Source organism: Diadema antillarum, unplaced genomic scaffold (genome assembly GCF_040938485.1).
Source record: "Diadema antillarum isolate AM-2024a unplaced genomic scaffold, OU_Dant_1.0 scf00000114, whole genome shotgun sequence".
NCBI lineage: Eukaryota > Metazoa > Echinodermata > Echinoidea > Diadematoida > Diadematidae > Diadema > Diadema antillarum.
Genome location: NW_027271003.1, coordinates 1,722,070 through 1,738,916, shown reverse-complemented (window position 1 = coordinate 1,738,916; position 16,847 = coordinate 1,722,070). Strand labels below are relative to the sequence as shown.

Genomic DNA, 16,847 nt, shown 5'->3' with positions numbered 1-16,847 from the left:
TTTGTTGTTGTTGGTGCACTGCATGTCGAAAAGTCGACGTAGGAAGCGTGTCACAGTTGAATTCACCCGACTATTATAGGTTTATAGCTCAAATCCTGTATCAAATCCTGTTTACAAGGACAGTAAACGCAGCTTGATTATACTGGTAGACACCTGTGTACCCGTTGCATTTAGGACCTGTACTGCCAAGGGTGACAGAGTGCTACTACCTTGTATATGTATACTTTGCTTTTCGACGCCTTCCGGTATCGGTTAAGATCGAGATTGCGCCATGGCTGCTCGGGAGCAGCCGCTGGGAGCAGAGGATAACTGGAACGAAAGCTGGTTGCACAGTGGTCTTTCCAACATCGATCAGTCTGTGTGGCTTGATGGTTTGGAAGGAGACAGTCCACCAGGTCAGGCGAGATCGTCGTCACCAAACAAGAAAAAGAAGGAGAAAGCACGAAAATCAATTGTTCAGGTATATCCTTGTAGAGCGCAATGAATAGATCTTCGCACATCTTATACTTTTTAATGATTACATGTCTTTTTTTTTTGGTGTAGATTTTCATGGCGAAACTCGAAATATCTGTTCATAAAGGATTTGATGCGAGTTTCTTGCCATTATTCTGAATTTTGAAGTCGGATCTACTTTCACAGACTACTCTCTGAAAAATAGAGTGAAAATATTCACTCTTGAAGGAGTGAATACAATAAAGAGTGAATTTAGAGTGAAATTGGGGTGAATTTTGAGTGAAAATGTTCATTTTCACTCTTTTTAGAGTGATCTCAGGGATCACTGCGAAATCTTCGAGTGATCCCTGAGGTCATTCCAAAACAGAAAATTCACTTCAATTTCACTCTAAATTCACTCTTTATTATATTCACTCCTTCATGAGTGAATATTTTCACTCTATTTTTTTTTAGAGAGTATGGTACATGTACATTGTTCCTTTATTATTTTGGAAGTTTCGTAAAGTCACCTTTGACCTTGGGTAGCGAATTTGTCTTGCATCCTCAGAACTGGGTATACAATGATCAAGGAGGTTTTAGACCAGGCACGGAGAGTTAGTTAATGCTGATATACCATGAGGTTGCCCTGCTCTCCTCTCCACTCCCTTCACCTCCACGACTTTACTTCTGTTTTCATCAGTATCGTTGTCACTGCCCTCACCAAAAGGGCATTCGAATCAAACAAGTAAAAAAAAAAATCAATTAACGTCGTTGTCGAACGTTTGATGGTTCACCGGAGAAGAGAAACGCATTGTAGAAATTACACTGATTGTGCTCTGCAGAGATATTTGGAACAAAGCTGCTAATGTCAGGTTGCAACACAGAGAAAGCTGTATGTATCGCTGCGCAGAAGCCAGCAGTACATCAACATTACGAGTTTCGACCCGACATCTGTTCATTGTGTGAAGAGTTCTAAAATAGAAGATGAGATCAAAACCTGTTTCAAATTTCAACAGACAATTTCCTTTGTTTTAAGACGTTAATTACATATGATTGATTTGTTTCTTGTCGCAGTTTTGCTCTTGTTGCAATGTTAAAGGGATGGTATAGTTTTTTTGTTGAGATGGGGCTTCAGGTTTCCAACTTTTTATGAGATAACGAGAAAGTAATTCAAATTCAAATGTCAAATTCAAACTTTATTTTCACAGTCAAAAATGGCTTACGGCAGGTGTGCCGCAGGGAACACGGTTTGGTCCCGTTCTGTTTTTGGTCTTGATAAATGATGCCCTGACTTCTTCCGATCTGCAACACTGGAAGTATGTAGATGATATGAGTATAGCAGAAACAACTCTAAGAGGTGCACAGTGCACAATCCAAGGTTCACAGACGATCTCCACATATGGTGTATGGCTAACAATATGAAGTTAAATGTATTAAGTAAATGCAACGTGATGAGGATTGATTTTGGCCGAACTCAGCTGCCTTTGTGTACGATACAACTATAGGCATAGAAACTCTTCGTGAGGTTCAAGCAGTGAAGGTGAATAATATGCTTGCCCAGGCCAACAGAAGATTGTACATGCTCAGGTCACTCAAACAATTCAAACTTAGATGGAAAGACCTCCTCACAGTTTACGAGGGGTACGTTAGACCAGTGGTTGCGGTATGCCTGTCCAGTTTGGCATCCCGGCCTCACTACCAAACAACGAAACCAGCTAGAAAGGATTCAAAAAAGAGCCCTCAGAGTCGTGCTTGGACATTTATATGAGACAATGCCCTGCAAATAACCAATCTCCAACCCCTCTATGAAAGAAGAACGGATTTATGCAGTCAGTTCGCAAAATCATTGTTAAAATCACCCCATTTTCGAGAATGGCTGCCCGCTCCTAGACAAAACCCATACACTAGCTCCCTGAGGAGAGCCGTCCCATTCACTGGTGTCAGATGCAGAACGAATAGGTACAAGAAAAGCCCCATACCATTCCTAGTGGACCTAATGAACAAATGGTAATGTACAGGTATGTGCATTGATGCACATTGTATGCTGAGTTTTATAGTTGCAGTTTCTTGTGTATATATTATTTACATGTCATTTTGTTTTTTTATATTTGAAATTAGTAACGTTTTGTGATTTTACTACACAACTCATGTCAGGTTTACTCCCGTCTGATGGTATAGCGCATGATTTTCATGAAGCACAATGCGTTTACACACTTGTATTAGATATCATACTTTTTTGGGGGGTGGGGGCTTGTGTCATTGGGCCAGAGTCTAAAGGTTAACGGTTAAGAGAATAGGAAGGAAGCAAGTTATGTTTCTGAAATTTTCAGTACACGCATGTATGGTGTAAAGATTTGGTGAAAGGTCAAGACTCAACTATTTAATGTTGGAATCATTATCATCATTACTGTTGTTGCATAATAATGTTCAGACTCGCTTAGTGTATTTATTTTTGTATATATTTTGCCAATCAAAGAACTGGTACCAAGATTGAATAATTTGAAGTATTTATATGCAGAAGTTTATATAGAAATATGTTTGTTAGTATTTGTCCTTCAACTGAAGTGCAATATAATATATGTGCTTACATCTGTATGTCCATTTTGTTTGAATTGTCTGTTTTTATATTTTTCCAGACGCATACAGCTTCTTTCCCTTTCTTTCCTCCCTTTCCCCCTCTACTCACTCCTCTTCTCCTTTATCCTTACATTCCTCCTGCTCTCTCTTTGTGCCTCCCTTTTCTTCTCCCCTAGCCTTTGTTTTCTTTGTTCTCCTGTCTCCCCCTCACTCTGTTCCTGTCTCAGCCTCACACTACATGTAGGATCTTCTATCTCTCAACATTCCTCATTCCACGCCTCCTCCCTTATCCTTCTATACCCTTTTTATTAGCTTAAAGGGTTGTGATACGTCACTAATGGAGGATATAAGATACATGTATGTAAAACGGGTTTTTTTTTTTCACTCAACTCTGTTTTTGTTCCAATATACAAGTAATTTATATACTGAATGTACTTCCACTACTGATGTACCGATGATTTGTTTTGTTGTTGTCGTAATGGTTGTATTTTGTTCGTGTGTTGTATACAAATGTATGTAAGTTACTTTGTCTCACTGTATTTTTATCGATGTAAATCAGACACAATTCAGCCGTTCGGCTGCGAAGTTTGATCAATAAACCATTCCATACCATACCATACATAGTTCTTTCTTCAACAGAATGTACAAGAAACAATATCATAAATTTGACATGCGAATCGTTGTAAATATATATAACCAGACAGGATTATAAACAACATGTTCTTGTCTACATGATCAGTACAATAAAGATACATACACTCTATATACACCCTGAGGAGAAAAAAAAAGTGGAGGTACCCTCTCAAAAGACTAAGCTTGTAACATGTGGATACCTCTGAGGGAAACTACAGTAGTTACGAAATATAAAAGAGAATGTATAATTCTTTGAGGTATTTTAAGTTAATTTGATGAAAATTTGTTTTAAAATGGCTGAGATAATCAATACTTAATCAATACTTTACCATCCTTTTAAGTTTATTATAAGCTATTGATATACAAAATGTATGGAGAACTTTGCCATCTGGAAATGGCTTCAGTAAAATTTGTGACGTGAATAGGGCCCACAGGTTTAGACGGGGAATAATGTGAGAATTGCAAAGGTAAAGTAAAGATTTACTTTACTTATATTTACCTATATGCAGGTATTAGAATCTATCTACCGGTCGTCACATCAGCCTTTCGTTGGTTTATTTTCATTTATCGATAATTAATTTATCTACCCTTCCATTTTATATAATCATTATTATTTATACCTTTTTCTGTCTCTCTGCATATCTCTATCCTGTCACATTTCAAGCTTTCTTGGTTTTTTTTTCTAATCCAGTACTGTGTCTGCATCTCTCTAATCTGTCTTACCATCTACTTTCGGGCTATTTACTTCTCCATAAAAGCATCTGGTTTTATTTAAGTGTACATTTTTTATCAAATCTTTTTTGTTTCTCTATATATCAGTCCTTTCATGGTTTGTGTTCACACGCTCATTTTATTCATATTCTATCTATGCATCATATTATGCAATATGAAAGGAGCCAGACAATGAACATAGAAAACGTGTAGGAATGCGGTCATTTGGTGGGCGTATATAGGGTTTCAATACCGTGCATTATCATGACTTAGACCTACATTTCATTGTGTTTCGAAGTGAAGGTTATATGGAGGTAATATGACAATACCTTATATCCGGACACCATAATTATTGTGAAGCTCGGTCACCCATCCGTAACTAGGATTTCCAAAAAGTGGCCTCAATGAAATTCAAAATGCGCGTCCACGCGGAAAAACGGGGGAAAATTAAATGCCTGCACTCCCGCCGGGTGAACGCGCATGTGTGCATGACATTCATTTGCATGCAACATCGGAGAGGACTACTTGCAGTAACGCTATGCTGGATATCATTTGTATGTATTGCTGCACAAAGTTCATTCGCTAAAAGAGAAGTGAAACTCAAATTAATGTACAATGTGTATTGCGTGAATGCAGAAATATTGGTAGAACAGATCAGAAACTTGGATGATCCGTTAAGTAAAGTTATAAATTCTTCTAGTTTCAATGTTATCGCTAGATGAAAAATACTCTAAAATTTCATGACGACATCGCAGGGTAATGATCGATAGAAAAATGTGAAGAGAATTCCACATTTTTATTTTTATTCTAATGAAAGGTAGGACCTAGCCATTCCCTGGCTGCATTTACTCGACGGAAAGTATCCCCCCCCCCCAAAAAAAAGAAGAAAAAATAATAATAATAATAAAATGAAATAAAAAATACAATCGTATTTTCCGCATTTATAACTTAATCAAACAATCTAAAGTTATTTCAGAATATAACTCTCGGGATGAAAATGTTGCTTTTTACCTAAATACAATCTTGCAGAAAACTTCATTTAATTTGGTTCAGTCATCACGGGGAAATGCTGATCTTTGTATCAGGCAATTTATGGATCCGTTTCTTCCAAGTTTGACACTCGAATGCTTTTGGCATACATGGTATGTGAATGAAAATGTTTTACTCACAACTAGCAGAGCAACCAGGGAGATGTAGAGAAGGAGAAAGAAGAGAGAACCACTCTTTAAACCCATGCTCCTTGCGCCCACGGAGCATTATACAACGTAGTTTCACGGGGTTTTCTGTTTTTTGTTGTTGTTCATTTCCATCTGAGAAGATGGCTGGATAGCCCATATTCAGCTCCGTTAAGCTGGTCTTCCATAGAGTCCAGTTGGATGTGAGGTGGGACCACTTCACCGTGTTAAACACCCTGCTCGTTGAGATGAATGAATGAAGAGGGATCTTTTACTTGCATGAGGTGTTGCTCTCTCATACACGGGAATTTCCATTTTATGTCCTATCCGAGGGACAGACTGTTTTGCCTCTTGCTAGAGGGGGCGGTATGCTTACACACAACAATGGTCAGTCCAGACTCGGGTTCGAACCCGGGCCCTTAGGATCGTGAGGCAGGCGCGCTACCGACTGAGCCAACTCACCGCCCTGTAGGTAACAAGTTATAGTTTCATACCCTTAAATAGCATTTTACATTGTTAAATTATTTTTAAAGTTATCAGGGCGACAACTTCAAATATATTTTTCCTCTTTTTTTATTTGGGGGTGGGGTGGGGAAGGGGGAGGGGGAAGGGGTTGGGTAGTGTATAGGGTTTGATTCTTGCACTCTTAGAATTCTTTCAAGCAACTCTGGTGTAACCCTCCGAATAAATGCTACCATCATTGCCCTGTTCACAGCTCGCCAGTGCTGGACAACTGGTCAAACTCAAGGCCCAACTCGATGAACTCGACAAAGATGACGTCAACAGAAAGATCAATGAACACGACGGGGAAAACTACAGCGCCCTCCATTATGCAGCCGAGAGTGATAATGTGGAGATGGTCAGGCTTCTGGTCAACCGGGGAGGAGGTAATTATGCCCCATTTTCCTATGCAATTTAGTTTTACTCCAAGTCCACATTGCGTTTAATGTTAAGAACATAGGAAGATAAGTTGAAAAAAAACACACACCAAAAAACAACAAGAAGTCCCAAAACTAAAGCTTTGTCGTTTGGTGCTGTATCCTTTTGTTGCTGTCAATATCATTTAGTATACAGTAACATATTATATTATTTTCTTCACATTGAGACATTGTTTTTTTTTTCAATTTCGGTTAAAGAATTAAAAAGCCTCTTAAAGCCCCGGTGGCGTGGGGGAACATTTGTGGTCCGACTGAATTCGCTGTCCACTGTAGGGGCACTCTAAAATCACGAATAGCGCTCGTCAGCCATGTGTGAGCGAATATGTGCCTCCGGTTCATCGGTAAGGGTCGACTCTAGTCGGGATTCTTGGACTGTTTGTCGACTAACATTGAGATCAGTGATAAAGCTGTACACAACTCCTTGCAAGGATTCTCGAATATATGCCTTCCCACTTAATGGTGTCCAACCCTAACGGGTCTTTGATTGTATTGCTCGTTTATCATTGATTCTTCGGTTAGCTACACATTTTAGAAGATTGAAGTTCCCGTGCTTCATTGCCAATTTTTATTATATTTAAAACTACTTTACGCGTCTTCAATGAATAATAACCAGTTTCATCTAATTTTTGTCAATGTATGTATTGATGGTGAACCAACTGAAGATTTCCATAGGATTGCGACAGAGTTCCATTATTTTCAGTAATGTTAGCAAATTATATTTTATAGTAATAATGCCAAGACTGATAAAACTCAGCAACGACAAAGGTGTTTGAATTATGTCAACCGTACACAATCTTCCTTTTCATTTGATGAAATAAGTACAGATTTTGTTCAAAGACAAATAAATACGGAAGCTGGTCTGTACAAAATCTGTTCGTTTGTGTGAACTTCATCCTAAACTTTTGAAAAATAATCGCTCATCTGATAGCCTCACCCTTAGCGCATATTTTTGATCAATCATTAGAAAACGGGATTGTTCCCCCGCTCATCTAAGCTTGCTAAAGTTTGAGAGTGATACACGCAATTATCGTCCTATCTCACTGTTATCCACTGTAGCAAAAATTTTCGAAAAAGCGGTCCACTGGCAACTCCTTAGTTACTTGGATGAAGGCGAGCTGTTGACGGAACGCCAATCGGGTTTTAGACCCATTCACTCAACCACAACGTGTTTAACAGAAATTCGTGATCTTTTTGTCTAATAACCTTGACAAAGGCAATGTGGTTGGGGCAGTCTTTTAAGACTGAAATTAGGCCTTCGGTGTCATACCCCATGACCTGCTTTTGCTGAACTTATCCTACTTCGACAAAACTGAACTAAAGTGGTTTTAATCTTTCGTAATAGAGAGAGAGAGAGAGAGAGAGAGAGAGAGAGAGAGAGAGAGAGATATGCGTTTCTTTTAAAGGCAAGAGATCCGAATTTCTCCCCATCCAAACAAAGTCCCACAGGGTTCAATACTAGGGCCGTTGCTCTTTTGTATGTTCATCAATGATGTTCCTAACTTAAACTTTAGTCCTTGGACTAAAGTATCTCTTTAAGCAGACGACATGGCCATATTTCACCCAGGATGCGACGCTTACAAAATACAGGAACAAATCCAAGCAGACACTCTACTCATCAGTAAATGGGTTTTCAGATAATGGTGGGATTGTTAATTTAGAAAAACACGAAAGTCATGTTATTCAGACCTCGCCGAGGAAAACAGAGACATTCTTTTCATTTTATTTTTTTAAATGAATGACAGGCCTTTAGAAACTGTCACGAGACTCAAACACATTGGGGGTAATCTTTGAACAAACTCTTGACTGGTCTCCCCATGTCGATGAAGTAGTCATGAAAATTTCTCGTTCTATTGTGTGTATACGAAGAATCAAATCGTGTTTGACACGTAAAATCATGAATCAGTTGTATTATTTTTTCTTTTACACTTCCATATGTTGATACTGTTGTGCCGTATTGGGGTCACTACCAAAGACAAATTAAACAGATTGCAGCGTTGTCAAAATACGTATGCTCGCGTGTATTGAATGGGGGTTATTAAATGTCAGCGCAAACTCTTACTCATGCATTCAAATGGCAGTTGATTGAGCAAAGAATTCAATACCATTTACCTGTGTCCTGGTGTACAAAAGGTTACACAATTTAGCCCAACCGCATATATACATCGTCAAACTTGTGACCAAACGCCCTACTACTTATGCCACTCGATATGTTCTTTCTTGTCAATTATATATACCCAAACCTACAACTGAATATAAGAAATGCACCCTCTCATCATAATGCTGCAAGCAAACCATTTAATGAATTACCCAATTTTTATTCACACAGCCTCCTCATTGCAAACATTTAAAGAACCGTGTACGCCAACATCAATCTCTCATATATGAACCCTTTATTCAGGTATATGTTTTCTCCGCTCGTTTAGATATGTTCTTTCTTATGTGTTTTATGCTCTTGCGAACCGATTGTTCTTTCGCTGTGCCATATCTATGTTCGTTTTGTTCTTGTATTTCATTATGTGCATATGTAATGTAATGTTTATCAACGCAGGGCTCCCTTGTAAAGCAGACCTTTGTGTCACTGAATTGGACTATCCTGCTCAATAAACAAATGAATAAATAAAAATGAAGATGATAATAAACGTTTTGGTTAAGAGGTGCCAATTTTGCAATCACAACTCAAGCTGGTAACATTTGCAGCCCCAAGATTCAATGGGTAAAAAAAGAGAAAATATCTCCCCATGCTCAAGCTGATTCACATAAATAGAGGAATATCATTTAAAGACAATTGCAGACGTTTCATTAGAGATTCGCATAAAGCAAAAATAGTTATATGGCAGAATGTTAATGTGTTACATGTACTTGTTTTCACGATCAGTAATCACTATCGTCATCAGCCACCGCCCTTTATGAAAATTAGGTGAAGTGATGATACTCACACGTCACAGGTTTGCCAGTAAGACATTATATTTCATGTAATTTCGTGAATGAAAAGCTGGGATAGTCGTGAGACAATAACATTCTGTTCTTATAAATTATGCACTGACTCCAACAGTATCCACTCTGTGAAACGAGATTTCCTCCTCCGACAATATTACTCCAGGCTTATTTTCTCCAAGGACTATAGGATTAGCATAAGGGTTGGGATAGGGATTTAGGTTTAGTTATGATGTTTTTAGGTTTAGTTATGGTGTGAAGATTTTGATAAAGGCATGTTTGTGGATAGAATTTATGTTAGGCTCGGCGTGCAGATATTTCACAGGAGCAAATATTGTCGCAGAAGCAAATGTCATGGAATCTAATATTCTTGTCCCCATGGTCACCCTGTTTGACTGTCAATTTCTTGTTATAATGATCTGGTGATGTGAAGATGCGAATGACATTGGCAAAGCTTCTAGAAGACCTCTTCACTTCGCCGCAGCAGCCAGGAAGGGAAGAGACCAGACCAAGGTAACTTTGATGCAGGGATTACCAAGACCGACCACATTTTTTTATATTTTGCTTTGTTTGTTTGTTTGTTTGTTTGTTTGTTTGGTTTATTCAGAAAAATGAAACAAAACAACAACAAAAAAAAACAATAGAAAAAGAAACGGAAAAGAAAAGGAAAAAAGAAAAAGAAAAGGAGAAATGAAAACGAATAATAAAAGAAAAGAAGTCCCCTTCCCCACTCACCCTCCCCCCCAAAAAAAGCAGAAAAAAGCAACGAAGAAATGGATGTAAACGAAAAGAGAAGCGAAAAGAAAGAGAAACGGAAAAGAAACCCAAGAAACGAAGGATTTCGTTTTTTGAGGGGTTGGGTGAGGGGACTTTCTTGCTTATCTTGCCCTATATACTAGTATACCACGGCACCGACGTGAGCGCCACTGTCGCGCAGTAGTCGTGAACTACTCGTGAACTGCTCGTGAACTCGTCGTGAACTGCTCGTGCCATGCGCAAACTGCATGTTCGTGAAGTGTGTGAACTAGTCGTGAACTGTTCGTGCCATCAATGCGTGAAGTACACGCGACCGTGTCAGTGGGAAGGCACGGCCACGCTGCGACCCGTACCAATTCGTGAACATGGTCGTGAACTACTCGTGAACTCGACGTGAGCTGTTCGTGAACTATTCGTGGCAGTTCGTGACAGTCGTGGCATGGCGCGCACTGCCACGCCCTGGCACGCATTCTACCGCATCGACCCGACGAGTTCACGACGAGTTCACGAATAGTTTGCGCACAGTTCACTACTCGGTCGCGAAATTTCGGCGTGACCAACATTTTGAACATTTCAAAATTCTCGTCCCGACATGGCACGCAGTCACAAAGAAAGGTCGGCAGGAAGGAATTACATACAATGGTATTAAAAAATGAAAATAAAATCATATCATCCATTATGACAGTGAAAACAGCCCGTAGAAGTTGTGTATGTTCATCGAATTTCAAATTCAAAGTGCAGAGTTATGTTCCTATAAATGAAATTGAAACTGGCATTTGGCACGAATGTGAATATCCATCCAGCTGGCGCGAAATTGAATGTCAACTTTGAGTCGTTAAATTAGATTAATATTTCTCTCTAAATCTTTGAATAAAATAAGACCTAAAAGGAAGGACATGAAATGAAATTGAACAATCAATAAATTGAAATAAACCATGAGAATAGAACAGTGACCAACATGACCAAAATCGCTTGAATTTGAACGGCTTTTCATCATTATACTTTCATCGTAATACAAGTGAAATTGTTCCTCCTCACAGTCCGGAGAGGGGGATAGGCTGCCGAAAACTCCGGGCGATAACGTGATAAGTATTCTCCTGAACGGTGGTGCAAAGATCAATGCCGAAGACAAAAAAGGGCGTACCCCACTTCATATAGCCGCTTTCCATGGGAACGTCGAAACGGCAAGTCGTCTGCTGGAGAGTGAAGATATAGATATTGAGGTATGTATATCTAGGTCTAACCAAGTCCTCCGCTGCAACATAGTAGATATCGAAATGGGATGCAATGTACAAATTCAAAAAGGAATGTAGCTCCTTTGCATGATCAGTGATATAGCATGTTGATTGTGTAAATGCTATTTTGACCAGCACAACTGCATCAACTTTCAACCTCTCACAATATCTCTGTCTCCTCTAGACATATAATCAACTGTTTATTTAGTCTATTGTTACTTTAGCTTCTCATTAACAATGACATGCACCACTCATGACGAGAAGTTGATTCTGCATTTATTAATAAATTCTGCTATGACGATTTAGAAGACAATTGGTTTAACCAGTCCTCTGACACGTCCATCATCTCGACTAAAGCTCCAAAGAATTAAAGGAAAATGCTTCCCGGTTTTCATAATTTACATCACGGTAGTGCATGAATCGACAGCTCTATTAGAGAGTTATGGAATTTATTGTGGACCTCTTACTAGCAGAGAAACCTATACTCTTGAAAAAATACAAAAATAAACAAATTGCTCTGACTGAGGATGATGACGCAGGACTCTCACAATCTTATCTCAGAAATGTAACAGTGCAATATCATTACAATTCAATTCATTTATTTTCAATACCATTTGCTTAAGAAGTTCACATTATATATGTAGAATTTATGCGTGCATTCTTTTTTTTAGTCAGGGCCCTCTTGCATAAAAGTTATGATCAAACGCAAGTCAGAAAACCATACGCAACTTGATTTTCAACCAAGCAGGATGGAGCATTCGGGACTTATACGTTTGATATTCTTGACTTGCATTTGATCGTAACTTTATGCACCAGGGCCCACTGGCAGGTTCCTACAACCATCAATCATGATCATGAAGCTGCCATGTCATTATCCTTGTCCATTTTGGTTGTTATAAATTTCGAAAACGTGGTTATTCCTCATCCCAATCACTATGGAATTCTGAAACTCTGAAGCCCGTGTATAGTGGTGAAACCAAGTTAAAGTTGTTCAATTAAAGTAAAAGTTTGAAAACCGTCCGCAGATTTTCTCTAACTGCCCAGCAAATCTTACTTGAAAGCGTCCCATTTTAACTTTGCAACATGTGCGGCAACGATCTGATTTGCGGATACTGTCCTAGGCTAAGGACCAGCGCAGCATCACGCCTCTTCTTACTGCCTGTATCGACGGGAAGACGGACGTCGCCCTCATGCTCATCGACAAAGACGCCAAACTGAACGTGTGGGACGAAAACTTTGACACGCCGCTCCACTTTGCCTTCAGGGAGGGCAACAAAGAGGTCTCCCGCAGAATCATCGAGAAGGGAAAGCAGGAAAATTGCCTGTACAAGGTGAGATTGTCACAGGTATGATACATCATTTGTGTGTGTGTGTGTGTGTGTGTGTGTGTGTGTGTGTGTTTGAGTGTACGTATGAAATTATATAGATGTAATGATTCTTGGATTATATTGCTAACTTTTTGATAAAAATGAGTGCAAAAATTGCTATGACTGTGTAAGTCTCGGCGCACTCTCCGGGATCGACACCCATCTGTCACACTGCCCTCTAATCAGACAGCCAGCCAGGTGAGCCAGGGTAATAACCCCGACGTTACCCAGACAACCCTTCATTTAGACCGCATGGTTCACCCGCGGAGACATTTTTTGACACACTAAACACGCATGCGGAACTCTGTGTCAGCTTTAAACAGCATATCGCCTAACAATTCTTAGCGAGAAGTACTATGAATACATTCTATGTTCTGTTTTATTCCCAGCTGCTGACGGAAACCAACCAGGACATTGTTGCGCCAATTCACGAGGCGGTGAGATATGGCCACGAGGACCTGGTCCTACTCGCTCTGGAACTCGGTGAGGTCCACCAGGCACAGAACCATATACCCTCTTACTCTTTTCTTGTTCTTTTTCATTTTTTTCAACACTTTTTTCACTTCAACACAATTCTTTTTCAACACTCCGTGAGTTTACTGAACAAAAAATGCAGCTCTTATGCTATTTATTTTTCCAACAAAAATCCAATCACCAAAACTACATATTTACAATAATTTTCCCCAAAAACCTAATACAATTTCGTTCATATTTACACCAAAAATATTGACATATTCAGAAGCAATTCAATGAAATAATAACGTTCAGGAGCAAATAAATAAGATACTAGTAAATCCTAGGCTCATATAAACACCTCCTAGACTAATCTTATAAACACATCCTAGACCCGGGTTGAACCAAATACCTGTGGTTCAATACTTTACTGTGCGCAGGTGTGGTTTTACTTTATATCATCCAACGGAGGTGGGGGTGAAGCGGGTGGTGAAATAGTCCGTACGGTAATGCAGACGTTGCCAAGATAATCGCGATATCGAGGATGTCGTCCGGCTGGCGGGAATTGTCGTCGTGTCGACCGAGATGCCACCGCGTGCACCGGAGGACTACCAAGGTACGGGAATTCTGTCCGGGTAGCGGGAATTGCCCTCACGCTAACCGAGATGCCGTGGAGGTAATGGTGATGCCGTCAATATGATGCCGTTGAGTTACCTGACGGTGATGCCGTCGATGTAGTGATGATTCCGTCGAGCGTATTAGCTATGCCGTCGAGCGTATTAGCGATGCCGTCGAGATAACGATGATTCCGTCGAGCCCAGCTCGTCGGTGTCGATCTATATGGGGATATTATAACCACCTCTCATAACATTTTATATTCACAGGGTAATATCAATCATGAACCACAGTTCAATACTTCCTTATACTTAACCGATAATGCTCCTGTATAACACCATCACCACAAACCTATATATGCTTATACATTCTACAGAAATAAACCATCGCCATGTATATAATCATAACTCACTTAACATATAAACATGACAGATCATCTCCTATAAACTATCTCACAACCGACAACCAAAAGCCAACTAAAACTGTATTCTCTTAACATATTATCCATTTCTCATTTAAATCCTTCAACAACCAAAATTACATTGTAACTTGTCCCATAACAAACTTCTAACTTTAATTATGAACTTTAATTATGAACAACTGAACCTGGATTGTATTTTCCTGATACAACCATAGAAAACCAAAATACACTGTATCCACAGCTATCGCTGTAAATTTAACCATTCCACCTGTAACATTCACCTGCTGACTTGGTCTGTCTTCCTGCCAAACTACAACAAATCCTATTGCACTCTTATATAACATATCCAATCTGATATGTAGCACAATCTTTACTCTAACATAATTAATCCACATAATAGTGAACCAGCGAACATAATATAAATCTCTATATAAAAAAAATAACAATAACGACAAACTCAGAATAATACAAAAACAAACTTAATACAGCTACAAAACTACTTACGTCTGATTTGGTGTTCAGACCCTGAAGTAATGGTGAGGAGGAGACTTCAGCTGTTGTCAGTGCCTGCAGTATGTCTTGCGCGTGCCCTGCCCTTATGCGTGGGGCTGCTGTGCCATGACTCTCCTGCCTGAAATGCAGCGCTGCGTTGTAGGCCGATCAGCTACGTCTCTACTCCTATCACCAGTGAGTTAGAAGAGCATGTCTTGCTCTGACAGATGTTCAGATCCAACTGATTTTTCCCTCCAAATGTACTTTCCTTGTCGCCTCTAATATAACTCCACCCTCTACTTTGCTTAAACTGGTTCCAACTAGCTTTCCCCTTTTTATTACATGTCCCTTTTCTTACCAACTAATTCCCCCTTTTGGCTTTAAACCTATCTATCCCAACTATCTCCCCCTAACTAAATACCTATTCTTTCCTACCAACTCTCCCTTTCTACATTAGCCATTCTACCCTGACTCCACTGAGCCTCCCTCTTTCTTCCACACTGTCCTTTCTCCCTAACCACTTCTCTCCACCTGGCTTGCCCGATTCTAAATTTCTATGCTGTTTACGCCTGCTGTCCCCATTTCCCACCTGATGGCTTGCCTGAACAAAGGAATCTCACACATTCCACACTCGCACTCTCAGTCACATCGTGACAGTCACAGATGTGTTGAATGTTCACTTTCCCTGAACCATAGGTTTGGGGATTTCAGGATTTTCACTTGACTTTTGACCCTTTCATAAGTTTATGCATTGAGTAATTTCTAAGGTATGAAGAAAAAGTGCAATTTCAATATCAGGTTTGCATTTTAGCCTGACCTTTGACTCTTGACCCTATGACTCTAAAATTCCCAAGAGAATCACTGTCAGGTATATGAACATACATAAATATGTACTAAGTTGCATGATACCTTGAGTCGCTGTCAAGATATGGAGGAAAAAGTGAAATATAGCGCTTTCACTTGAGCTTTGATCTTTTGACACTTGACCTTTTGACATGAAATTTCCCAGAGAATCTCCATTAGGTAATACATGTATCTGTATATTTCAGTATATACATGTAAGTTTCATGAAAAATCATGCTTGCATTGCATAAATATGACGGGAAAATGGTATTTTGAGGAGCTGACATTGACCTTTGATCTATGACCCCTAAATTTCCTAGATAATCCCTGCTAGCCAGTAGGCTACATGCATATGTGCCAAGTTCCATAAAGATACCTTAAACCATTTGCTAGATACGGAGACAAAAGTGAAATGTCAACATTTTCACCTGTCCTTTGACCATTTGACCTATTACCTAATGATCTGAATCTCTCTTGGGAGATTTTTTTTCTTTTGTAAAATTTGGATGTGCATATATACACACTAAGTTTCAAGAAAATACCTTCAGGCATTGCATAGATATGGGGGACATAGTGACATTTTGAGCATTTGACCTTGATCTTTAATATTTGACCTCTTACCGCTTCACTCAAAAACTAGTTTACTAAATAATCCATCATCCGTCATCCTTGGACCAGGTTTGGTGAAGTTTGCTTAATTCAGTCATACCACAAGCAATACTTCCATGTAGATTCCTCATATTTCACATGTTAAAAAATGAGTTATCGCGTAAACGGATAGATTTTAGGATATGACCTTGACCTTTGACGTCTGATCGATTTCACTCAAAAAACTGATCAGTATTTGCCCCATCATACATACTTCATCATAGGACAAAGTTTGGTGAAATTTGCGTAATCCAGTCTTGAGTTATTGCGTAAATAGATACAAATTCATGACATACGACATACAACCTTTGCAGAGCTACCAAGTCTCACGCATTCTGCGTGAGACTCAAGCATTTAGGGGCCGTCTCACGATCTCACGCATGGCACCCATTTTTCTCACGCATCGGGCGAAGTCTGCAACCAGGGCCTATAATAATGAGCATAGCTCAAAAGATTGAAGTGATAGTTGAAATTGAAGGTATATTTTCCTTTTGTCTTTCAAACTAGGTAAAACATAGCACCTGATCGCACCATTAAGAGCTAAAAATTGAAAAAAGCTCCCTACCGTGGGAGGCCACAGGGGGAAAAATCCATCCCACACCCTAGCTCGCGAGCAC

The 16,847-nt window shown here is 39.5% G+C and overlaps 1 pseudogene; it reads left to right on the top strand.

Moving 5' to 3' along the window:
• Nucleotides 1-271: 271 nt before the first annotated feature.
• Nucleotides 272-16,847, top strand: part of LOC139719724 (transient receptor potential cation channel subfamily A member 1-like) — a 53,766-nt pseudogene continuing 37,190 nt past the window's right edge.